Source organism: Leptonychotes weddellii, chromosome 5 (genome assembly GCF_054177405.1).
Source record: "Leptonychotes weddellii isolate Sample4059 chromosome 5, ASM5417740v2, whole genome shotgun sequence".
Lineage (NCBI taxonomy): Eukaryota > Metazoa > Chordata > Mammalia > Carnivora > Phocidae > Leptonychotes > Leptonychotes weddellii.
Window position 1 is genome coordinate 155007582 of NC_138373.1, and position 26439 is coordinate 155034020.

General features: G+C 40.3%; 2 long non-coding RNA genes across 2 annotated transcripts in view; both read right to left on the minus strand.

Annotated features, from left to right (window-relative positions):
- The window catches only part of LOC145721927 (uncharacterized), a 17702-nt gene extending 16649 nt beyond the window's left edge, over window positions 1-1053 (minus strand). The window contains exon 1 of the long non-coding RNA XR_014145951.1: window positions 950-1053. This is a non-coding gene — a long non-coding RNA (uncharacterized LOC145721927). The remainder of the gene's footprint in view (window positions 1-949) is intronic.
- Window positions 1054-20976: 19923 nt separating this feature from the next.
- The window catches only part of LOC145721928 (uncharacterized), a 36328-nt gene continuing 30865 nt past the window's right edge, over window positions 20977-26439 (minus strand). Inside the window, exon 3 of the long non-coding RNA XR_014145953.1 lies at window positions 20977-21097. This is a non-coding gene — a long non-coding RNA (uncharacterized LOC145721928). The remainder of the gene's footprint in view (window positions 21098-26439) is intronic.

A 26439-nucleotide genomic window follows, 5' to 3' on the forward strand; every position in this document is an offset into this window, starting at 1 on the left:
CAAAAACACAGAAGTAACTTCACTTAAGAAATAAACTCAGAGAGTTGCATCCCAGGAATGGAGTGGGGGGTGAAGGGGGCGGGGAGGGAGCTCTAAATACCTAGAAGGCTGGTAACCAGGGCAGTTCATCAAATATTCATAAATCCCTGAGACAGGAATAGGACCTGGTGAAATGGGAATTAACTCCGTGGTATATTTTACTTTACAATAGAGCATAGTGCTTTCAATGAACGTGTCGAGACTATAAAGCCTGTATTTTTCTTTAAGATTTATATAAGGCGATCAGTGCAGGATACACACCAACATAAACAAAATACTTCTTAGAGAAAAAGCCTAAATTCTAAAATGTCATATTATTAAGTACTTTTTTACATTTTGGGCCCCCCCACAGTTTATGTGATCATGTAAATCTGAAGTTATAATAGACATTAGAATGAAAACAGAAATAATGGCGCTCAAGGCAAATAATCCCCGACCCACGATATCTGCACCATGCAGAGAGGGGTCGGGAAACAAGTGAATGTGGGTTGTGCCTCTCTATTGAACACTTAACCGAACATGCTTATACACAATTTTGCACTGAAAGCTCCCTGTAGCATTGGCAGTACTGATGTGTGTACCTAGAACATCTGAGCTCCATTTCTGCCTCCATCGCTAAGCAGAAGATCTAGTTAAGATGCTTATGGTCTTATTTTTTTTCATCTAGAAACTTAAAATAATAATTATACCCACCTTATAGTTGAAGGCCATTTTATATAAGAATACAGTGTGGGAAATAATTGATAAACTGCAAATCACTACGTAAAGTTCATAATTACCCAATGAAGATGAATTTGTCATTTAAAAAAATGAAGAAAAAGCAATTCAGATATTCTCTAACCTTTTATAGATTCTGATATGTGTAACTAAAATTTAGTTCTTTTATTTTATTATTTTTTTTTTTACATACCTATTTCTTTTTGTCAGGGGAACTGTATTGTTGACTTCCAACCACTGGGAATCATAAAGTGATGTTAGAAATTGTTTCCAATTGATTTTGGAGGTGGTTTTAAGTCCAAATCTGGATTTAAAAAAACAAAAAATTATTTTAAACATTTTTTCTATAATGTTGCACAGATTAGATGTTTAATATTGAATTGAAGATGGCAGCAATGAATTTATATGAAGTTTCAAATCTAAAGTAAACAAAATAATTTAGTAAAATTGTACTACAAATTGACTTCTAAAAGCAAGGAAAATCAAGCTGATTCTATATCTCCATGTCTCTGCATTCCCTTAGCAGTAGCATACATTGAAGGAAGAAACAAAGGAATTCGATTAAAATTCTCATGTCCACGAAATAATTCTTTCAAAGTCACTATTTGGAGAATTCAGTCACTGTGGGAGGCAGAATAAAGGCCTGGAAGGCGTCCACATCCTAATCCCTGGGATCTGTGAGTGTGACCTCAGAGGGCAAAAAGGAACTCTGCAGATGTGATTAAGGGTGTGGACACGGACATGGAAGAGCACCCAGCTTAACTATGTGGCCCATCTAATCACAGGAGTTCTTAAAGTCAGAGCATTTCTCCCAGCTGCATCCAGAAAAAGATGCGAGGACAGGAGAAGGGCCAAAGAGGAGACAGTAGATACAGGAAGGGCCACCTGCCCAGGAACGCAGGTGCCTCTAGAAGCTGGAAAAGGCAAGAAACAGACCCCCCATTTCTCCCCTAGGCTTGTGGTACTTTGTTATGGCAGCAGTTGAAAATAATTGATAATTATTTTCAGGACTGATAGTACTGGTCACCAGCAAGTGTTCAACCCCAAATCCTTCCCCGCTGTCCATGTGACTTACACACTAAGCATCAGCCACGTTTCCATAACAGGGTGGCAAGAAGTATCTGGGCTGAGATCCTTAAACAACAGCTATGAGATGCAAAAGTGGGAGACACCACAAGACAGACTACCCTGTTTGGATAGCTAAAATTAGTGGCTGTAAGGAATCTGGTCTCGTGTGGATCAGATGTGGGCCACGTGAGAAAGTGTAAGTGTGTGTGTGTGTGTGTGTACGTGCACGCACACACACGTGCACACGCATGCACACGCACACACACGGGGTCATCTGGCCATACTGGCCCTTCAGCTCTTCAGAAGGGTTATGCTTTTCCTTGTCCTAGGTCCCTCATGCTTGCTGCTTCCTTTGCCAATTGCCACACTCCCCACCACACTGCCCATGCTTTAGCTCATTCTGCACCTCTTTCAAGTTCAACTTATTCATTACTTTCTCAAGGAAGCCTTCTCCGATTTCCATAACCAGGGCTCTATTAGCCTGTCTCATAGCACTGTGCCTCCTTCCCTTATAGCACTTACCACTAAGGATTAATATTATTAGCATTTAACATTTGCACAGGATTTTGATCATGACTGTGATTATAGCAAATGCTTGATAAATGGTAATTACTTCTACTTCTGCTCTTAGCACCATGTATGTGTTTGTGAGAGAGACATTGGTTGATTGATTGATTTTCATTAGGTATACAGGCAGCATCAATAAGTACACTGGGACAGTGGTCTAATGCTCTGCTGTTCACCATACAAAACAAAGTTTCCTGTTTTTTCCCAGCCTGCCTTCCCCCAGTTGCCCACGATTTTGATAGTTTGTTAGGCATATATTCACCTTAAATTCTGGCAAGTTAGAAATTAATTTTCTATAATAGAAACACATTGCCTACCATTACAAGTTGAATCAGCTTCATATATTTTGTTTAGGAAATTACCTTACTCTCTTGGAAAAAAAATCAAATTAGATCTTCACTCCATACGAAATACTAAAATAAATTCAAAATAGCTGAAGAAGTGAAACATAAACACTAGCACCATTAAAAAAGGAAAATCCAGGTACATATTCACCTGGTATTGGAATAAGAATGGATTTTTAAGCAACATTTAAGAGGGGGAATCATAAACTTCCCCAGTTAATAACGTCAACATAAAAAATTTCCATACACCAGAAATACTGAAACAACAATTTAAGAGCCAAACAACAGACTTGCAAAGTTATCTATCATAAATATGCATAACAAATTGGTGATTTTCTTAAAACATTAAGTAAAAAAACCTAAAACTTGATTTCTTCTTCCAGTGATGGTGGAGTTAAGATCTTAGTGGACCAATCCCCCGGCAGACAGTCACAATAAGCTCTGGGCATAATACAAAGAGCAGCTACCTAAAAGCACTACAGAGTGAACAGAAGTGGGCACACTCTGGTAGGGAATCCATGATGACAGGAGTGGAGCTGTGAAGAGTATTTTCAATGCTTTCAGCCTGGGGCTAGGCACTGCAGCATGACCGGTGGCAAGCACATCAGTTAAAAAAAAAAAAAGTATGTCCTGGAAAACTAGAAGACCAAACCCAGGGGAACCATAACCCTAGAGAGAAAGAAGAAATCTAGAAAAGAAAGAACCAGAGAGGGATCCCCAAATTCTGTCCTACCACATTTTTGACTGGCTCTGAATCTCACACGATCAGAACCTACTCAAAATTGCTTAGCTAAACACAAAAGATCTGAACTAAGATCAGAGCTGCCACCTAAGAAACAGAATAGGCAGTTTGAGTCCAACCAAGATAACTGCCTCTAAAACAAAAGAAACAACATTCATTGAAAAAATAATAATAGCAGAATTTAGAGTCTTCACAATTTAATATTCAAAATGCTGAGTGCACACGCGCTCTCTCAAATGAATAAGTCTTAAAAAATAAAAATAATGGGCGCCTGGGTGGCTCAGTTGGTTAAGCGACTGCCTTCGGCTCAGGTCATGATCCTGGAGTCCCGGGATCGAGTCCCGCATCGGGCTCCCTGCTCAGCAGGGAGTCTGCTTCTCCCTCTGACCCTCCCCCCTCTCATGCTCTCTCTCTCTATCTCATTCTCTCTCTCAAATAAATAAATAAAATTTAAAAAATAAAATAAATAAGATATAAAATAAAATAAAATTATAGAGCCTATTTTAAAAAACAGGAAAATGGAACATTACTAGGGAGAAAAGTCTGACATACATGCAATTGGAATCACATGAGGAGAGGAGAGAATGAAAGGCCAAAATTTCCCCAAATTTTATTAAAGATATCCATTTACAGATTGAAGATGTTAAACAAAAATGAAGTAGAATACACATGAAAAAGGCCATGCCAAGGCTCATTACAAAGTCAAATTCAAGGAGTAAATCTTGAATGCAACAAGAGAAAAATTACTCATCACATGCAGGAGAACAACAATTTAACTTCTCATCCCAAATCATGGAAGCTAAAAGAAGTGGAACAACATCATGAAGTGCTAAAAGAAAAAAAAAAGTCACCCAAGAATTTTTCATCTAAGAAAAATTCCTCAAAAATGAAGGATAAATGAAGATATTTCTAAATAAAAGAAAGCTAAGGGAATCTATCTTTAGCACACCTTGATAAAGGAAGTTCTTCAGGCTGAAGGGAAATGATAGCAGATGGAGACCTCAACTCCTCAGAAAAGAATGAAGAAAGTATCAGAAATGGTAAATATTTGAAAAAATACAAAGGTTAATTTTTTTGCCTTTTCTCTTCTTAATTTATTCATAGTTATATAAAGCAAAAAGGTAATAACATTGTTTTGTGAAGTTTATTACATAGGTAAGTATAACACATATAATACCCACAGTATAAAGGACACAGAGGGCAGAATGTAGACCCATATTGCTTACATAGGTTCTACATTTTATGTGAAGTGGTGCAGTGTTAATTGTATGCAGGCTGGGAGCAGTAGAGATGTATACTATAACCCCCATGAAAAATTATACAAAGAAGTATAGCTTAAAAGACCATAAGAAAATTAAAACTGAATTCTAAAAAATATTCCAATTATCTGAAAAGAAGAAAAAGAGCAAACAAGCAGAAAGCAAAAAAACACAGACACACACACACACACAAAAAAATGGGAGGCCCAAATCCAAATATATCAATAATTACTTTAAATATTAATCGACTAAACACTTTAATGGACTAAACACAATCGGATTTTTTAAAAAAGATCCAAATTTATGCTTTCACAAAAAAGGCAAATTTACTGTTTTGTTTTTTTAGGGAGAGAGAGAGAGAGAATGTGCAAGTGGTGGTGGGGAGAGGGACAGAGGGATAGGGAGAGAGAAAATCTTAAGCAGGCTCCACACTTAGTGGAGATCATGACCTGAACCCAAGTCAAGAGTTGGATGCTTAACCAACTGAGCCACCCAGGCACCCCAAAAGGCACATTTAATATAAAGACACATACAGGTTGAAAATAAAAGGACACTGGGGCGCCTGGGTGGCTCAGATGGTTAAGTGTCTGCCTTCAGCTCAGGTCATGATCCCAGGGTCCTGGGATCGAGTCCCGCATCGGGCTCCCCGCTCCGCGGGAAGTCTGCTTCTCCCTCTCCCACTCCCTCTGCTTGTGTTCCCTCTTTCTCTGTGTCTCTCTCTGTCAAATAAATAAAATCTTTGAAAATAAAAGGACACTATCTTAAGCCACATGATCAAGGTCAACCTCAATGGTGACAAGTCATATTGATACTATGCACCCTTGATAGGATGTGACAAGAATGATACTTTACCTCTGTGGTCTTCCAAAAACACATTACCCCAGTCTAATCAGTCAAATCCCAGTTGAGGGACACTCTATAAAATATCTGACCAATAATCCTCAAAACTGGCAAGGTCATTAAAAAACAAGGAAAGTCTGAGAAAGTGTCAGAACCAAAAGGAGCTTAAGGACATATGACTACTAAATATAATGTAAATTAAGCACCTAAATAAATGGAAAGATATAGATATACCATGTCCATGGAATAGAAAACTGAATATGGTTAAAGTGGCAATTCTCCCCACTGTATTCACAATCAAATTCCTAACAGGCTTTTTTTTAACATTGAGAAACTGATTCTAAAATGTATAGAAAGGTGAAGACTCTAGAATAGTCAAACAATTTTGAAAGAGAAGAACAAGTCTGGAGGACTTGCACAACCTAATTTCAAGACTTAACTATTTAGCGGGGTGCCTGGGTGGCTAAGTCGTTAAGCATCTGCCTTCAGCTCAGGGCATGATCCCAGGATCCTGGGATCGAGCCCCGCATCAGGCTCCTTGCTCCGCCGGAAGCCTGCTTCTCCCTCTCCCACTCTCCCTGCTTGTGTTCCCGCTTTTGCTATGTCTCTCTCTGTCAAATAAATAAATAAAATATTAAAAAAAAAAAAGACTTAACTATTTAGCTACAGTAGTCAAGATAGTGTGGTATTGATGTGAGAATAAACCTATAGATTAATGGAAGAGACTAGAGTCCAGAAACCTACTCACACTTATATAGTCAAATGATTTTCAACAAAGGTGCAAAGTTGTTCATCAGAGAAATAACAGCCTTTTCAACAAATGATGCTGGAACAACTGGATATCTGGACAGAAACAAAGTGAATCCCCACCCTTACCTCACACCATACACAAAAATTGACTAGAAATGGATCTCCCGTAAAAATTACCCATAACAAATTTTTAAGTAGATAAAACATATTTCATCAAAATTAAAAACTTTTGTACTTCAAAATACAGAGTTAAGAAAAGAGAAAAGCAAGCCACACTGAGAGTAAATATGTGAAAATATGTAGCTAACAAAGAACTCATATCTAGGATATATAAAGAACTCTGGCAAATCAATAATAGGAAAATAAATAGTCCAATATAGTGGACAAAAAATCTGTACATATACTTTTAAAAAGAATATATATGAATGGTCAATAATTGCATGAAAATAGGCTCAATATTGTAAGTCATCAGGAAAACGCAAATTAAAGCAAAATGAAATACCTCTACACACTACTAGGATGGGTAAAATTAAGAAGCCTGGCAATACCAAGCATTAATGAGGATGTAAAGCATCTGGAATTCTTATATGTTATTGATGGAACTGCAAAATGGTACAGTTACTTTGGACAACAGTTTGACAGTGTCTTATAAATTTAAATATACACTCAAACCTACCTACAATCCAGCAATTTTATTACTAGGTATTCACCCAAGAGAAACGGAAACATGTATACACACCAAGAATTGTATGTAAATGTTTATAAAGTATCTTCTGTAATGACCCCAAACTGAAAACTACCCAAATGTTTGTCAACTGGTGAATGGATTAACAAACTGTGGTAAACAAATATGGTGGAACACTCCTTGGCAATTAGAAATGTTGGGATATGCAACAAGACGGATGAATCTTAAAAACATGGTAAGTGAAGAAAGTAGTCAAACACAAAAGGGTCCATCCTGTATGATTCCATTCATGAGAACACCTAGAAAAGTCAAAACTATAGTGACAACAACAGAGAACGATCAGTGGTTGCTGGAGCTGAGGGTCAGGGAAAGAAGGGGTTGGTTACAAAGGGCCAAGAGTAGAATTATAGGGTCATGGAAGTATTCCATATATTGACTATGGCAGGAGTTAGATAAATAGATACACCTGCCAAACTCATTAAACTATGCCCTTGAGAATGAATTTTATTTTAGTAACTTACACTGGAGTAAAACATTTTTGAAACATAGAAGATTGTCAAAGGTCACGGATGAATAATTATTCACAGAGAAAGTACATAAAACTTTTAAACATGAAAAATATGCAAGCACAACAGCAACCAAGGACCCGCAAATCAAAACAACAGTGAGGAACTCTGCTTCCACCTGTCAGATTTGCAAGGATCTAGAAGTGGCAGTGTGGAATGCTGGGAAAAAGCCTCTCACAAGCCGCCCTCATAAGAATAAACTAACACCTTCCTGAAGTGCATTTGAGCAATATGTAATGGAAACCTTAGAAATGCTTAAACTTTTGACTCAAGGGTTAACAAAACATGCTGCGGCCATTAAAAATTAATTTCAAAGGTTTTCCAACAACATAAAATATGCTCCTGATAAAATACTGTGTGTGAGAAAACAGACCATAATTTATACGTGACTGCAACGATGTTAAGTGTGCATGGAGTGTGCGTAACATGTGCACACAAAGAAATTCTGGAAGGAAACATACTAAAATATCAGTAGTGGTTATCTCTGGCTATTACAATGATGGGTAATTTATTTTTTCTTCATGGCTTCCCCTATTTTCCAGTTTGAGCCTGCACAGCTTTTATAATTAACATGAATAAACACATGAATGAAACTGTTTTTTGAAAAATCAGTGCCAATTTTGTAAGAAATCACATGAGTGAACATTATCCAAAGGTCACAAAGATATAACTGAGTCTTTTAGTCTTAAAAATGTCCCAGGGGCTCTCTCTCTCTCTTTTTTTTTTTCCCTCAGGCAGCTCTCCCTCTGGATTCTGATGTTGGGGGCCCAGTAGCATTCCCATCTGACTTTCCCATCCCATGAATCCAGGTAGAGACTTAGAGCAGCACATGACTCCATCTATGGAGAAGGGGAAAGAAAACACAGATTTGTCACATTGTTCCAAAACAGTCTGGATTCCATTCAACCAGTGGGTACTGTCGGAGGAGGTGCAAAGAGAAACAGGGTGGAGAGACTAATCCCATTAGCCAGAGGGACCAAGAAGGCTTAGCCAGGAGGAGAGTCATCAGAACGGAAAAGATGGGCAGACCTGCAACAGGTGGGGATGGTGATGGTAAGAGACAAAAGGAGGATGTAACAAGTGTGGGAAATGAACAACCTCACTGGCTGACTCTTCTTCCACCATCCAATCACTAATGCTAAAAATCCCCATCTCTCATTTCTCCTCTCTATCCATATGCACTCTCTTGGCAACCTCCTCTGTTCTCTGGCTTTAGATACCATCTATATTGAGCTGTACAAAGCTGATACCCATATTTCTTTCTCTAGCCTGGAGTTCTTTTTCTGAGCTTCCAACAGCCTACTCAACATCAATAGCTGGATTTCTAACAGGCATCTCAAACTTAACATGTCCAGTATTAAACTCTTGACTTCTGTCCCTAACCTGTTTCCCTTCCTCCCATCTTCAAATATACCAGGCTCCCACTTCCATGAAGGCCTCTGCATGGGTCTGTTGGCCTGGAATGCTCTTCCACAACAAATACAACGTGACTGGTGTGCTCTAAATTTGTGCTACAAAGCAGACTTCCTTTCTGCATGCCTGATGCTTTCATGCAGGGCTCATCTTAAATGCCATCTCCCCAAGAAGTCTTCCCTGATTGCCTCATCTGGGGTAGGTTTGCCCCAGGCATCATGATTTAGAATTGGTTTATTTGCTTCTGAGCTAATAATATGTGTTGGTAAGAAAGAGCACATTCAATGATTTTAGCATCCTCTTCCCCAAGCCCACCAAGACTGCATTTCTAAGGATCCTCTGAAGGGAGATTATGGGGGCCCCACCAGAGGCCACAGAGAGAACAGCAGCTATAGGGCCGAGATTTGCAGGTCACCGAAGAGAAACAGGCCACAGGGCAAATGGATCAAGATAATAAAATTCCACCAGAAAGCCACATAAACTCTGGAGGAGGGAGGGAAGGTGTTGGACTGAGCAAAGTGCATGCGATACAGGCTCAAGCTGTCTTGTGTATAAAAGGAAATAATAGCCAGGGGCTTGCCAAGTCCCAGTCCACACTGCTGCTGCCCATGTCCCAGACAAACATCCCCACATACTGCCAAGGTATGGGCATGCTCTAATGGTAGCTGTAACCTGCCCCTTTCTCTCTTCAAAGATAGGGGCATGCAGTAACTGAAGGTGGCATTAACTGAGGGACAACCGCTGTACTATACCAGAAAACAAAATCACTTGCATATTTTAACTTTATTATTAGTAAATGACACATCACTTGTAGCACATTCCACACTACACAATCCATCATCCCATTCCAGGGTGCCGTGATATGGGAATTCAGAACTACGCATCCAGGAGAGAGGAGGTGAGGGCCTGAAGTGGTCTGGTGGCAGTGCGAACACAGAAGTGAGTTATGCACATCACTCATATGACCATCTAGGGCAGCATCATTCTGCAAACAAAATAAGTTTGCGACATCCCACATATTCCCCTCATGGATATTCATGATGTGCTAACATATTAACAGCCATGAGATGTCCTCATAGTTGGCAGTTGGGAAACTTCCTTCTATAGTACACCTTGGGAGTACTCACCACAATAAGCAAGAGCATAATCAGGTGTTTCAGCCCACAAGGGTTTCTGGCACTAGCTAACTGAACACAAGGTCCTTAGGAAAGACCAAGGTGCTGCCTGATATTTTCAGAATACACAGAAAATTCTAGGTCTGATGGGCAGAAGCCTGACTTCAGTCGTTTAAAATGGGAATTCATGACCTGTTGCTCAGGTCACAGACAAAAACCAATTCACAGACCCAGAGCCCCTTAATTAAGGGGGAATCTGGATACCTTTTAGGAACAACCCTACAATATAGCCATATGCATATACTGAGAATCTTCCCTCAAACCTTGCCCAGAAGATCCTTCAGCCATTTACCACAATGACTATGCACAAAGGGAAAGGAAATACCTAGACCACTCAGGGTTATTAGATAGTGGCTCTGAACTAATGATAATCCATGGAGAGCCAAAGTGCCAGCACAGTCTGCTGGGTCACAGTGGAGGCTTATGGACGAGAGATGAAGCCCAAGTCCATGTTGTAGTGGGTCCGGTAAGGATACAGGCTCATCCTGTGGTTACTTCTCCAGGCTCAGAATACATAATGGAAATAATTATTCTTAGTCACTGCAGAATTCTCACATTTGTCTTTTGATCCATGAAATAAGGGGCTATGATGATAGGAAGGACCAAGTGGAAAACTCAACACTTTAGCAGAGGATTTAAAAAGCTTACCACCTCCCTGGAGTGCATCAAAGAATAAAAGATGAGGGCAAGAGGTTGACTTCTACCATATTCCATCTAAATCACTGTGTCCCAGTGCAAAAGTTACTTGGCTATTTGAAAATGACTGCGGATTATTGCAAATTTAATCAAGTGATGATGCCAATCACACATGCAAATCAACACAGCCCCTGGCATCTGGTATGTAGCTCTAGACATATCAAATGCTAACATTTCAATTTCCTTTTCAACAGTTTCCCTTTACATGGCAGGGAGATTAGTATACCTCCAAATCTTATCTCAAGACTATGTCAACTCATCTGCTTCCTGCCATATTATAATGTGAAGGAACTCTGATCAAGGCTTGCCCAGAAGGTCCTACAGGTATTTTTTTTTTAGATATTTATTTATTTATTTAGAGTGAGCAAGCAGGGACGAGGGGCAGAGGGAGATGAGAGAATCTTAAGCAGATTCCGCACTGAGTGCAGAGCCCAACGTGGGCCTTGATCTCACAACCCTGAGATCATGACTTGAGCCGAAATCAAGAGTTGGACACTCAACGGACTGAGCTACCCAGGTGCCCCATTAAGTAGCTATGGATTGTTCTGGTATGCTATAACAATCACACTGGCCCACTGCATGATATTATATTAACTGGATCTACTAAGAATGAAATAACAAATATCCCAGAGGCCTCAGAAAGGCAGAGAAGATAAACCTCATGGAATTTCAAGGGTCTTCCAGTCTGATAAAGTTTCCAGGGAATCCAGAGGCATGTCTATGGTATGCTTTAGAGGAACTATTCGTCCCTCTAAAGTGAAAGACCGATTAATTAGCCTTTTGCTGCCTATCACAGAAAAAGATTCATATGCTTGAAGGGTGTCTCTGGATTTTGGAGACAATTTTGTCCTGCTATTCTGATCTGCTCTGCTGTTCTTGGGTAACCCAGCAGCTCTGAGTGAGGCACTGAGTAAGAAACAATTTGCAAGGCTCAGGCTATAGTGTAAATTTTTGTCTCATCACAGAAAAGAAGCACAGCTTATAAAGGTATTTATGTCCCATGTAAGTGCCCACTGGTAAGCATCCACACAGATTATCAGGAGGAAAGTTGACCTGTCCTGAAGGTGCCGGTCAGTCACTTTGCCCAGGCAACCTGGTGTTTGTTCATGGGCTTCCATACAAAAGTGGTCATGGAGAGAGGAACGGACGCTTTGCATTGGTTTGAAAACAGGGACTTCTCATCACTAAAGCTGAGCTGGCTACTGCCCAGCTAAGTACCCAGGCTGCAAATGGCAGAGGCCCACACTGAGCCCTTTCATGGCTCCTTTCTCCAGGTGGGATTCCCAGTCACCTGGCAAAGACTCCATTGGACCTCTTTCAACATGGAGGGAGCAGTGATTTGTCTCAATACATATTCCAGATACAAATTTGCCTTGCCTGCCTGAAACGCTTCTGCCACTTACCATCATCTGTGGACCTCCAGAATGCTTTAGGCATCACCTGGGTGTCCTGCGCATCACAGAAGTTAACTAAGGGACTCATCTGATGGTGGTGATGGTGTGGCAATAACCCCAGATCCACAGAACATGCTGGTCTCACCACATATCCCATCACCAGAACAGACTTGATAGAACGGTTGGTAGCTTGCTGATGACTCATCTACAATCAGCTGAGAGGCAATCCCCAGGGGTTAGGGTGCTGTTCTACAGGACGCACTGTGCCTTGAGCCAGTTCAGGCAGCCCAATAAAGAGATGACCATCAAGCACTGAGATCCTGTGAAATGAAGATTGGGTACCTCAGGGGATTGGAAGGCAAGAGGAGAGAAGGTGGGCTAATTATTCCCCCAGCCCCCTCCCTGCTGGGCTGCCACGTGGCCATGGCCATGTTCTTCTACCTTAGACCTTATCTGCTCTCCGGTGACCTCCGCTTTAGCTATCTGTCTTGCTCTTTTCAGCAACTGCTCCCTCTCCTACCCCTTCAGGCCTAAGAGAGAGAAATGCTTCCCCATCTACTGATTTCATTTAATCTTGCCCTCACATGTGTAAAGGTCCTTCAATAAACTCATGTCCATCTGCTTTCTGCCTGAACCCTGACCAATGTATGTCGGAGGTTAAGACGACCATGGTAGGATACAGAACAGCTCCCTTACCCCCAAAAGCTCCCCTGTGCTGCCCTCTGGAGTCACACCCTCCTCTGCCCCTAGTCCTGGCAATTACTGATCTCTCTTCCATTCCTATTGTTTTGTCTTTTCCAGAATGTCACACAGATGGAAGAGATCCTAGACATGTGGGTTAAAGAGGTTTGGACAATAACTGAAAACACACCACTGGGTATTGCTTCTACACTTAATGTAATTTGGCCTAAATGCCTTATTGTTTCTGCTTGTATAGCTTCTGTTGGGCTGCTAATGTTACTGGGGTGAGTGGGAAAATTCTCACCAGGAGATGTTTCTGAGCGAGAACCTGCTCGCATGATGGATGAGCAAGTATCTCTGGTGAATACACAAGTCATAGCAAGTCACTGCATTTACTCCATCCCCTCAGCTCTCACTCAAACATCACTCTTCATGTTTAAACACTAATTTTATTTTTAACAGATGTACTTTATATAAAAGGCTAGGCAACATTGAAAAGCACAGCACGTTAGCAATAAAAGGTCAAGTTAGCTGTTCAATTAAAGTCTACCATTACATCAAAATATAAATATATATGGAAAATGGCTTTTTAAGGTCTCTAAAATATTATTTTGGTCAAGATTTTATGCCTTATTACCAAGATGTTAGGGTGTTTAATTTAGGCCCTAGATCTTCAGTATTTTTTTAAAAACAACAAACTCAAAAAGATGCCTTTTTTTTCTCCCTATACTATCCAATCTTGGATTGGACAGTAAGAATAATTTCTCCAACCATTTTATTATGAGGGTTTAGATTTTATTTTACTTCCTGCTTTATTCTTTCCTATGGTGTCTGTCATTTTTTTTTAAAAAGGATGTATTTTTAAATTTTATTTCTCAAATTAAGAGGCACTAAAATGAACTTTTTACTTTTGGTGTAGACTTTCACGAGTTTTTTTTTTTTTTTTTTGACTTTCACGAGTTTTAACCCATGTGCAGATTCACGTCGCCACCACCACACACAGGATGCAGAACAGCATCATCACCCCACAGCCTTCCCCGTGCTGCCCCTCTGGAGTCAGGCCTGCCCCACCCTGAGTCCGAGAGACCACCGACCTCTTTTTTGATCCTATTGTTTTGCCTTTTCCTGCATGTCATATAAACAGAATCCTAGAGTAGCAGCCTTTGAGACTGGTTCTTTCTAATGTCTCTGAGATTCATCCGTGTTGTCTGCATCGAAAGCTCATTGCCTCCTACTGCGGAGAAATATGCCATCGTGCAGATGGACCAGTCTGCTTATCCAATCACCTGCTTAAGGACACTTGGGCCCATTCCCATTTGGGTCAATTATGACTAGAGCTGCTATGAACATTCTTGTACAGATTTTTTTAGTGAACTTTTCAATCATTTTTTAGATACAAAAGTCACAGAGAATTTGCCCAGCACAATCATGGACCCATGACACTGCGAGTGCAGGTCAAGGGGAGTTCAGGGGGCTCACTTCTGGCAACACCAGGTGTGCCCTTGTCCCCACACTGTCCCTCCCACTGGTCTGCACTGTACCACCTCCTGGGTGGCTGGAGAGGACAGTAAGGCGGGGAGGAAAGAGCACTCCCCTGGGGCCAGGCCACCCCCGGTGCCACTTGCGGCCACTGGGGGTGACACCTAGTCCCACCTCTAATGTCTGTTTCACGGGGCCAGTGCTTTCATGGTAGAATCCAGGAGATTCTCTCTTCCCAGGAGGGGACATAATGAGTGGTAAGTCCCCAACAATCACCCTCTAAATTCAAGAAGTCACTGTGACAGTGCCGGGAACCCAGTGTTTTCTCTAGAGGTAAGACAGAAAACAACAGGGCAGTTTGATGGGCCAGTGTGGACAGCACCGTATAGAAACGTCCACGTACAAGAGAGAGGTAGAGTGACGGAACAGACTAGAAGGACACATTAAACCAAATTATGGAGAAAATTGAATGTTTGACAAAGCAGACATTAAAAACAATGGGGAAAGAATAATAAGTGGTGGCAGTAAAACAGATTATCTATTTGGGAAAAGAATGTGAATTTGGATGCCCACCTTATGTCAGGATGAATTAACGTGTTTTGTTTTCAAAGAGTAAGAAAAACAAGCGGAGTAGAAAAGCGTTTTTATATCAAGCCTGGGCAAGAATGATGAATTTATAGATTAAGCAACAGAAGACATTCCAAAAGAAGATTAATGTATTTGATTGTATTAAAATGTAAACTTCAGAACAATGAGGTGTCACGTGAATGAAAGGGAAGCAGCAAGCTGGGAAGAACAGCTGTACGAAGCTACTCTGCTTATGACAGAAAAGGGTTATCTCTTAATAATTAATTAATTATAAAAAATTATTAAACAAAAAGGTGATAAAATTGACTTAAGATACCAGCAGTGGGGGCATTACCCAGTCAGGACAAGAGGAGGATTCACATCAGGGGAGATACGACTAACGCCCAGGCTCACGGAAATGTCCAAGCCCAATACTGCTCCAAGAAATATAAATTAACACAATAATGAGGCATCATTTTATACCTCTTAAGCTATCAATATTTTAAAACAATGTTAATATTCAATGCCAGAAGGAATATGAAACTAGAACACTCATACAACGTTGATGGTGATATAAATCACTATTATCTTTTCAGATTTGGCAATCGTTATAAAAATGCACACAAGTATTCGCACTCTGGCCTTGAACTGAACACAAAGCCTGTCCCTGACCCCTCGGCGATGGCCACGATCCCAGTCCCCTCCCGGGCCCATGCCCACCCTCTATCCCACCTCTGGCTCCCTCTTGCCCCCTGGCTTCTGCCAGGCCCCAGAACACAGCACGTTGGGGCTGCCCATCCCGGGGCTCTCCCCCTGGTGTCTCAGGTCTCTGTTTAAAGCTCACTCTGCAGAGAAGATTCCCGAGGTCCTCCCCGCCACTCTCACAATGGCCCCCGTCACACTGCACACCTCCTTTCAGCCCAGGTGTATCTGTGGATTATCAACTCACTCACCAGCAGGTAGCACTCTCTGAGGGCAGGGATCATGTCTTCCTCTACAATGAGTCCCTAGCACCTAGCACAGTGCCTGGTACATAGTGAGGGCTCCAAAACTATCTGTGGACTGGCTGAGCAAATAAATGAACAAACAAACATATGCAAATCTAAAGAAACCAAAGACTCAACAGTGAAATGGTTAGAAACACTCTGGTCTATAGAACTAAAGAGCCCGAACGAGCGGTCATGACCCCGTCCACCAGCCCCGGTGGAATGCTGCTTACTTCCTCTGGATGGAACGTCTTTCTCCAGCCACCCACGTGGGAGACTCTTCTTCATCTCTCGAAGCTTCCACTCAGCTCTGTTTACTCTCTGGAGACTTTTCTAACTTCCCAGCCAGCATGAACACTTAATGGTAAGATTTCTGGCAACACAGTGGATCTCTCCCCAACCTCCTGGTCTAATCACAGAAATATATCAACAAATATATCAACTATATCAACACCTAATGGAATAAATATATCAAGAAAATGATTTTAAACATACGGTGGAAGTTGAAACCAAGAAAGGGAAATCCACAGGTGCTGGAAGCATGGGCCAGGGAGAATGTGTTATTCCCACAAGAGCCCAGGGAGTTTATCAGACCTGGACAGAACAGGCTGTGCTAAAGGCAGCCCTGGGATCTCCCACAGTCACTAAGAGGATGGGATTTAATGCCCATGTGGGGCTAGGAGATGCAGGACCGCAAGACTGGGAGAAGTTCGGGCACAGTTGAGAGTGAACCAAAACAGATTCTAGGAAAACAGTCAGAATGGAGTCCAGACAGATAAAGACATGGGAAATGCAAGAGAGTCTAAGAGACAAGGGAAGTGGAAGGAGGAGGTTCAACAAATATTTAATAAGACTTCCAGCAGAAAAGGCCAGCAAGAGTGGGGTGGAGACAATACCCAAAGAGTAGCAGCAGGGAATGTTCTAGAATTCATGAAAAATACTATTCCTCACCGTGAGACAGCATGAGTCTGGGGAGGTTAAATAAACAGACATCTCTAACAAGACACATTGTAGGGAAACTGTAAAGTAACAAAACAAAGAGAAAAATCTTGAAGGCAACCAGAAAAAGAAAAAGGAAAAAACAGATCACCCAGAAAGTACTGGCAATTAGACAGCAGACTCTCAACAGCAACAGCAGAGGCCAGAAGACCGTGAAGAATGTCTTCAAAGTGCTGAGAAAAAATAACTCTCAGACAAGAATTGTATTCCCTGCACAATCTTCATTAAAGAGTAAGTGGAAAATAGACATTTTTGAAAACAAAGACTGATCCCCTCCCCGCCCACTCACAGCACGTCACTTAAAGGATATACTTCAAGAAATTGAATTCTGAACGAGGGGTGAGACTGAAGCAGCAGTGATGAGCCAACAAACTGGTAAACATGGGAAAACCTAAACAAACATGATTGTAAAAAAACAAAACAAAACAAAAAACAACAAACCCAATAATAGAGACTAATTCAGGTACTATCAAAACAAGGCTGGATCGAAACACTAGCCAATAGGAACATGTACATTGAAGCTGCTTGTTTTATTCAGGACAGTAGAAATATTGTGAACTTTCGGCTTTACAAGTTCAGAACACATGTTAAAATTTTAAGGGTAATCTCCTCTACAAGAATAGAAATAAAATATTTAAGTCTCAAGACAGTGGAGGGGAAAACGCATGATAAGGAAAACTCAGACAGAACCAAACACAGTGGAGGAGGGAAAAAGACAGACCCGAGGAAATCAGAAAGATAACAATAAAGCAGTAGAAGGAAAAAACCCAAACATGCCTGTCACAAGACTTGGGAACATGCTACACTTGACCACTAAAAAGGTGAAGATGTTCATTTGGAATTTTTTAATTACAGATACGCTATTTTACAAGAAACACACCTAAAACGTGGTAATAGTGACTATAAATGGTTGAGAAAAGATATACCGGACAAACACTAATCCAAAGAAAACTGTTATGGGTATTTTACTAGCAGAGAAGACAGGCCATAAAAGCCAGAGGGATAGAAAGGTAACCACATAATTATAAAGGGAAGAGTTGACCAGGAAGACAGGACAAATCTTTACTTGCAGATATGTGCACCAGAAGACAAACCTAATTTATAATTCAAGATACCAGTACTTGGGTATTTACCTTGCTGTTGTCCCTTGTGCCTGGTTCTACTGGGAATTCTGGGTGAATTCAACAGAGGGCACAACTCAGAAATCCCTGGGTCTCTGGTGAGAACAGGTTGTCACAATGGCACAATCCTGGCTGCCCTTAGTGTCCTATTAGTTCACTCTGCATGCCCATTATAGTCTTCAGAGCTGCCATCGCTCTGGTGGTCCCCACTGCTGTGGGACTATTTGTAATTTATTTCTGCATTCTTAGCACCTCCCCTAATGTCTGCAGAGAAAGGGACTCAATATGCACCCATTAAAATTATAATTTTGTGGGTGCCTGGGTGGCTCAGTCAGTTGAGCACCAGACCCTTGGTTTTGGCTCAGGTCATGATCTCAGGGTCTTGGGATCGAGTCCCGCGTTGGGCTCTGTGCTCAGTGTGGATCCTGCTTGTGCTCTCTCTCTAATAAAATCGTAAAATAAAATTATAATTTTGAAGATGATGAAGCCAACAGGATGCATGTCTGTGATATGCATTCCTATTTGAAAAGCACAATGTAAAACTGTAGGTGTATTTTAATTACAAACACATAAAAATTACATATGTATGTGGATACAGGTTAATGGAGTATGGAAACGTGAAAGCAATAAATTTGTTACATAAGGTGGATTGTGACTTTTTGCATTTTATTTTTATTATTGCTCTTATTACTTGTATAATTTTGAAAATAAAAAGAAATGACTATATGACTTTTAGTCATCCAATGAAGTATTTCCTAAAAATTGTCACCATGTATAGACAGAAGAACAGAGCTGTTTTCTGAGCCATGGAAATATTCACTCCTAGGGCCAAATACTGCCTTTTACTCTAGAAGCCATGGTGGCATGACATGGTGATCCTCTCTGGATGTACAGAGGGTCGAGAAGGAAAGAGGAGCCTGTGCAGAATGGATCTAGCTGGCCTCACTTAATACTATTTTTCCTGGGGTGCCTGGGTGGCTCCATCGGTTAAGCGTCTGACTCTTGATTTCAGTTCAGGTCATGATCTCAGGGTGTTGAGATTAAGCCCCGTGTCAGGCTCTATGCTAGAAGCCTGCTTGAGATTCTCTCTCTGCCCCTCCTCCCTCCCGCTCAGGCGCGCTCTCTCTCTCTCTCTCTCATAAATAAATAAATAAATAAATAAATAAATAAATAAATAAATAAATAAAATACTATTTTTCCCTTCTTCTCTCTTGCCTCTCCTTTCTAGGTAACCCTAGATGTCCACCGATTATCCAGAATTTCACAAGACAATCTTTCCATTAGCCTCTACCCTACTTCCCCTGAGACAAGGTTCTCTGAGTTACCTGGACAGAGCACCAGGTAATTAAAGACAGTATTCCTTATGCAGAGTCTGGTCTATGTGTACCATTTCCAAAGGAAACAGCGATCCTTGGAGAAATGGGTGATTCCAGGTCAGGGGCAAGAAATGTACCAGAAGAGCCAGAAGCATATCAGAAAGCAAGAGAGCTATCAGGGACTATCAGGGTCGCACCAACAGGACCCAGCAGACAACATGAAAGGCTCCCGCTGGCCAAGATGGTACACACTGAAGATCAGTGAGAATAATGATGAACTGAAACACATCAAATATGTGGACGTTCATGAGTTATGATAATTTTTTTTAAAGAAAAATCATTCATTGCTCACTTTGGGAGAATGCTTGGGAACCAATTCATTATTTTGGAAGGTGGTAAGTGAAGGGAAAGAACCAAGAATATCTTGCCTTTCTTAGACTAAGTGTGTCTCATTGTTACCAAGCAGTTGAAGAAGGGAAGTTTTCATTACAGAAGTACTCCTACCAATAAAAGAAGAAATGATAGATGTGGAATATCACCACTTTATAATCCCCAGTGAATACACAGATTTAAGTATGACCCACCATGGCTGCTAACATCATGAAAAGGAAGACAACCAGTCCACACACATGCTTGCCACCACCTAGGAAGTATTCTTGCCAAAACACCTGAACATGTATCTGAATTCTATCCATTTAGGGGCGGGGGATTGGGAATGGGAAACAGGAGGACATGTCAAATGTCACTGTAGATCAGACAGATGTCGGTTGTAAGAAGTTCCACGTAATAAATACTTCATAATAGATACATCATAAAGGAACAAATTAACAAATGGAGAGAGACCCTACAGACTGAAAACAGAATTGTGGCAAATCAATCAATTGCAATGTACAGACCTTATTTGGATCCTGACTCAAATTGTAAAAGAAAATCTGACGCATTCGGTTAGATTTGAACCCTGGCTGGATATTTATTAATATTATTGATAATTCTATTAGGTGCAAACCAGTATTTCTACCATGTTTTTAAAAAGTGTTCTTATCTTTTAGAAAGACGTAGTGAGATCTTTTCAGTGAAATACAATATCTGGTATTTGTTTCAAAAACATCTGAGGTTGGGACGCCTGGGTGGCTCAGTCAGTTAAGCCTTCAGCTCAGGTCATGATCTCGGGGTTCTGGGATCAAGCCCTGCATGGGGCTCCCTGCTCTGTGGGGAGTCTGCTTCTCCCTCTCCCTCCGCCCCTCGCCCTGCTTGTGCTCTCTCTCTCTAATAAATAAATAAAAGCTTTAAAAAATATCCGGGGTTAATGGAAAAATGAGCAGGAAGAGAAATGAAATGATGGACCACGAGCTGAACATTGAAGCTGAGCAGTGGGTACGTTAGTGGATTCATTACAGTATTCTCTTTACTTTTGCATGTGTTTGAAATTTTCAAGAAAAAAAAAAAAAGTCCAAGACATTAATAAAAAATAAATGAAGCTACTCCTTACTCTCACGGTTGACGTTTGGGGAAAAAAAGTGCCAAGGAAACAATGGGACTCTTACCTTTTCATTAACTGGATAAAAATTCTCCTTGGTAATCGGTATACAAAGGTGTCGAAGACAATCTTTAGGTAATTCAAAGACACATATCCACTTTTGGAGGGGTCCCCTGCACTCAGGGCTTTTTCAACCTTTTCATAAGACTTGGGAAGCTGCAGGGAATGAAAATTCGAGCGTTGCATTCATAGAAATCCACTTCACAGAGCTATTCAACCAGTTTATTTCTACCAAAACCTCGTCACATTTTCCCCTCCAAAAACTGATCAAAAAGGTTACGATGGCATGTACTGAACTTCAAATGTTTAATTGATGAGCTCGCTACAGAACGGTATCCCCAGTCACAGCTACTCAACTGACAAGGCAGACAAGTTTCTCAGGGAAAAACAGCACATATAATAGCTCCACCTCAAATTTCAGAGCTAAAAATATTCGGTGGATCTGCCAGTTTGATACATCTTTCTTAATATACTTTCAAGCCATTCCTACTGTGAGCCCATGCTAGGTTTCTCCTGATTAAGTCAGGTCAATCAAACAAAAAAGCTGGCAACATTTTATTAAAAACAGAAGTAGCTTTTAGAGTAAGGACAATCATTAATATAAAGATTGCATAAACAGAGTACACTTTGTACATTTCTTTAATTATTCTTTTTTTTTTAATGGGGAATCACAAAGAATCAGGGTGAATGAACCTCGCTTATGGGACTTCTAAAATTCAGTAAAGTGGGTTAACCACTGATTTTTATATGGCTCATAAAAATACGATGAAGATTGGTTTTATTTCCAAAGGTTTTCCTGCTGTTTGTTATTGAGTAATAACAATATTCTCCGATATTTCCAACCCTCTCCACTTTGTCTGAATTCAGTTTTCCCGCTAACTGCAATGAGAAACAAAATAACCATCAGCCTGGTATATAAGGTGACTTAAAAAAAAAACACCCAACCTGTTGGAACATAGAAATACATGCACAAGAGTCTCTACCCACCAAGGAGTAAGAAGCAATTCTTTGAAATTTCCATAGGGTACACAGGAACGTTGGAAAACTAATGGGAAAACCTTTAAAAATATTTAGAGAACTGCAGGGCCTAAATTTCTTAGAAAGTTGCACAAAACTAACCCAAAATGTGGCTAAATTTGCCCCTATCTCTTTCAGGGAAGTGGGTTCACAGAGAAAAGCCAAAGCCAGATGTGGAGTACGGTCTCAGTGTATTAACTGGATTAATGAAATCCACTTTTAATATCTTGATGACATTGGTTTCCATTGAGGTTTTTTTCTAGGAGAATGTTTTTGACATAATCAAGAGATTTTAGGAAAAGAGCAGGGAGTGAAACAGACATAGTATCTTGGTGATATGTATAAACCTTTAAGGGATTCTCATTGTGACTGTTTACAATGAAACAAAAGGGAAAAATGCAAGCAATTCAGCAAAGTAAAAAGAAGGACATAAAGATATCTGGAAGTCTCTCCATCCAGTTTTTTTATATAGTGTTGCAAAAACTCCCATAATGATCGTATAAACATATAACTTTACGAAAATGCGATCATGGCTATACATTCAGATGTGACAGGTGCTTTTTTCATTTAACATTATATCATGATATTTTTTCCTGTAAGAACTTATATCTACATCATGCTTTTAAGTGATGTGTGGCATGCCATCATGTTACTGACAGACCAGAGAAAGATACGCTAATTTTCTGTTTGTACATTTAATGTGTATAAATGTTCCCTTGATCCCCTATCTAAATGAGGTCCTTTTCCATATTTGTCGCATTTATGAATGTGTTTGTTTAACACCTCTCTCCCTGATGGGAGTTCGTGCAATCTCCACGAGAGCATATTTTGTCTGTTTTGTTCACTAATAATTACCTAGAATGAATCAGAATTTGGCATGCTGCAGCCACTCAATAAACATTTGTTTAAAACGAATATATTTTTACCAAAAACGTTCTAAAGAAAGGTTGCAAAATGTAAAAAGCTATGACACATAAAAATTAAAATCATAGCCGAGATGACATTCTATCTGCATCAGACTGTAACAATATTGGGGCCCCGGGGTGGCTCAGTCGGTTGAACATCCAACTCTTGGTTTCTGTTCAGGTTGTGATCTCAAGGTTGTGGGATCCAGCCTCGCAATAGGCTCCGTGCTCAGTGCGGATTCTGCTTGTCCCTCTCCCTGTGTTCCTCCCCTGGCTTGTGCTCTCTCTCTCAAATAAATACATAAAATCTTAAAAAAAAAAAAAAAAGTCTAACAATATCAAGCGTTGGTGAGTAGGTTGAACAACAGGAATTCTTTCTCATATGCTTCAGGTGGGAGTGTAAATTGATATTTTGAAAAGCAATTTGATACTGCCAATTAAAGCTGAGGAGCATGTCTGCTACAACCTGGCAAGTAATTCCACTCATAAGCATAATTCCTAGCTTTGCACAGGTGCATCAAAAGATACATGTACAACCACTTACAGTGGCATCATTTGGATTAGCACAAAGCAGGAAGCAATCTCAATGTCCATCCATAAGAGAATGTGTGATTTGTGTATATGTAGACAACGGAGAACTGTAGGAAGAAAGAAACAAAGAAAAGAAAGGTCAGGCAAAAAACAAAGAACCCAGTCTGTAAGGAAACATAATACAAACAAATACAGACACATCACCTACAAAGGTTTCATGCCAGAAAAAGAAACTAAGAATATGAATTCGTTATAAGAAAAGCTTGAAGTCAGGATGACAAAACAATGAAAGGGAAGGGATATTTCAAAGCGAGGAAGCTAGAAAACAAAAATAATATCATTACAGGAGTTAATAAATTAGAAACAGCAAGTGTAAGAGGCAAGGTTGAAGTTCAACTGAGTAATGAAGGAATGGCTCGGAAGACTCTCACTGAAGGTGGAGGAGAATGGCAGGACCAGAGCAAGTCAGGAAGCAGGTGCCAGCTCTGGAGGACAGACCAAGATGACCCAACGGGAGGATAACTGGGAATAACCCTGAAGGAAGGGCAGACGCAGGGAACACAGAGGGAAGGAGGGAAGGTGGGGGAAGGTTTTAGTGACACAGAAAAAGTTTTCTGGAAATGAAGGAAGGGCTGGATCTGTCCATCAAAAGAACACCCTGTGGTCCAGGAAACTTTGACAAAATGCTTAATGCAAGTACAGCTCAGTTTCACTTTTTAATTTCAAGGATCCAAAAAAACCCCCAAAACAAAAAACAAAACTTCAGGCATCCAGGTAGAAAAAGAGAATCACCTACAAGGGGCAAAAACAGCTGTTGACCTCAGGCTTTTTCTCCTGAACACCCAGTGCCAGAGGACAATGGGATGATGCTTATAACATTTTGAGGACGAGAAAGCAAGATGGAAGAATTACACGCAGCCACGCTGTTCGAGTAGGAAAGTCAGAGGCAGACAGTCTCAAGTATGAAAAAACAAAGGGAATAAAGCACCCAAGAGCCTTTCTTAAGGAAATTACTTGACAATGAAATCCAGCCAGCCCCAAAATAAATCAAAATAATGAACTCTGAAAGGGATTAACTATGGTAAGCACTGGAGTGTAGTGATGTGCATTAAATCCACGTAAATACGAATCGAAGACAAAACAACTGGGGGAATTATAGGAACACAACGAAATGTAAATATCAATATTGTTGTAAACCCTGACTAAGAACAAAACAGAAACAACAAAACTTGTGAGGTGGGAGGGAGGGGCGAAGAAGTGAGAGCCCACCCTGCGCTGCCTGTAATCGAAAGATCCTTCAAAAACACCATAATTTCTGCAACTCTTAATGGCTTTCTTAATCTCTTTTCTTGTCTCGAAGTCCCTTTTGGGACCTAATATATCTTGTGGTAAAGAAATGTTTGTCCAAAGTACAGATACATCTTCAGCTTCACTTGACGCTGGACTTGGCAAGAACTTGAACTTAAACCCGGCCCCAGTCCTGACTGGTGGTATAACTTTGGGCTGGTCATTAAACCCCTCCATGCCTCAGTTTCCTCAGGTGGAAGATGGGATGATAACAGTGCCTCGCTCACAGAGCTGCTGTGAAGACTGAGGAGGGGAACACCCAACAGGGCCTGGCACACGGGAGGCCCCACAGAAGGGTTAATTACCAGGGCGGCCATGTCTCCTTTACTTCTGGTAAATTCAAAGACGTTTAAATTAACTATGTCTTATTTGTAAAAAGGAGCATGATTCTCTTCTTATAAAATTATTTCTTTCCATGTATCCACCCACCCACCCACCGAGGCAGCCATCCTTCTATATATATGAATAAAGACAGACCTAGAATTATGTTCGCCAAATGTTGCCTTTGATTATTTCTGGGTGGTGGATTTTGAATAATTTATACTCTCTTCTTTGTACTTTTCAGAATTGCTTACTTTTTTTGTAATGCTAATGCATTTTGTAATGGTTCTGTTTTTATGAAAACAATAAATTTATTAACAACAATAACAGAAAACAAGTTTTACTAATTTACCAACACAGTATTGCATATACTCACTTCTCCAACACCTTGATGAACACTGGCTTTTGTTAATTTTTTTCCTCATTGACATTTTTCTCCTGAAAATTTTATATTCATTGTTAAAGGTTCTACGTACCTTCAGAATAGTTACGATTTATCTCTTGTTTATGCGGCCCATATTTTGTCAAGTTTCCCATTTGTTACACAAAATTTTGCTGTACAAAAGCTGTTCATTTAAATGTAATCAGATGTACCAATCTTTTTCTTTATGGTTTTTGGGCTTTACATCATGCTTAAAAGGTAGTCTCAATTTCAAGATTAAAAAACTTTCACCCACATTATTTTTAAATTTGAATAGTTGATGCATATAGAATTTACTTTGGTGTGAAGAATGGAAGGTTACAAGCTTTTTCCCCCAAATGGCTGCCTAGTGAATTATCCTAATAATTACACTCCCCAATCCCACCACACTTTACTGACTTTATTGGAATGGCTGATATCATATGCTAAATTCACATATAAAGATCAATCCATTACCTAACAATAATTGGGTAAGACAGTGCCATATAGTCTTAAATATTATACCTTTTGTAAGATTTTTTTAAAGATTTTATCTTTAAGTAATCTCCACACCCAGCGTAGGGCTCAAACTCACAACCCTGAGATCAAGAGTTGCATGCTTTATCTACTGAGCTGGCCAGGCACCCCTATAAATTATTTTTTATGTGGTGCTGTAGATTCTTTATTATAACTTTTCAAAAGAAAAAAAAATATATATGTATATCTCCATCCAGATATAGGAAGAGCAGATATCGATGCTGAATCTTCCTATCCAAAAACCAAAAAAGAGCTCTTCATTTATTCAAGTTTTCCTTTATTTTACTCAATAAAGTTGTCTCATGTCCTTATAGAAGTCTTGAATATTTCTTACCAGATTTAGTCTGTGAGTAGCACAGAGGAGATACTTAAGAATCAGCCTCCCACCCCCTTTACTATTACCAACGGACTGTCATCAGGAGTTGGAGGAGGCCTCAGGG